Below are 774 nucleotides of genomic sequence, written 5' to 3' on the forward strand. Positions count from 1 at the left end.
TATGGTGAATAAATCGTGGATGACTCGCTCATATACGTTTGAGCAGAAGAAAACGGACACCAAAAGGTATCTATTATGCAAATGAAGTTCAAAACCAAAACTAAACTAGGACATAGATCAGAGCAACGACTATCTTTGAATGTCTTTTGACTGTGAGAGGCTCTGAGGAAGCCTCCGTGTGCTGATAATATTCTATACCTTCGTCTTCGTGGCAGTTACACATCGACTTACCTGAATGTACATCTACATATTCAATATATAGAATTTACATGCACACACATAGGTACACAGTATGTGTACATCTACATACGGTGTACATATATACGTCCACAGACACACATACTGCAGATTTTCAGATGGAAAGGTCATAGAGAACACATAGAGATTTGCTGTGGACATGACCATAAAAAAATCTTCCACTAGGTTTTCTATCTGCTACCTTGGTAGCACCCAGCCTATTGGGGACATTGTATTAACCCTTTATTAGACTATTGTTTTACCTCCATTGCCTGCGTGTGACACTGTCGAAGTGGAAATACAAAGCAAGCAACTGTGATTGCCTAATAGATTTTACAGCAGGAACAGTGCACGCCTGGATTTCTTGCACCTCATGGAAGAGATACTTCTAGCTAACTCTTCAGGGCAGCTCATAGCTAGGTGGTTTGTGGAGCTAAGGGAGGCTTGTTTTACATGATCATCTTTGGAGATGTAAACTTTTGTTACTATGTAGGTCTAACAAGACAACTGTGGATTGAGGATCTGTTCATTAAAAAG

The 774-nt window shown here is 39.9% G+C and overlaps 1 pseudogene; it reads left to right on the forward strand.

Moving 5' to 3' along the window:
- Positions 1–362: 362 nt before the first annotated feature.
- Positions 363–470, forward strand: LOC128593031 (uncharacterized; annotated as a pseudogene).
- Positions 471–774: the final 304 nt, after the last annotated feature.

The sequence above is a fragment of the Nycticebus coucang genome, chromosome 8 (assembly GCF_027406575.1).
Source record: "Nycticebus coucang isolate mNycCou1 chromosome 8, mNycCou1.pri, whole genome shotgun sequence".
In the NCBI taxonomy this organism is placed as follows: domain Eukaryota; kingdom Metazoa; phylum Chordata; class Mammalia; order Primates; family Lorisidae; genus Nycticebus; species Nycticebus coucang.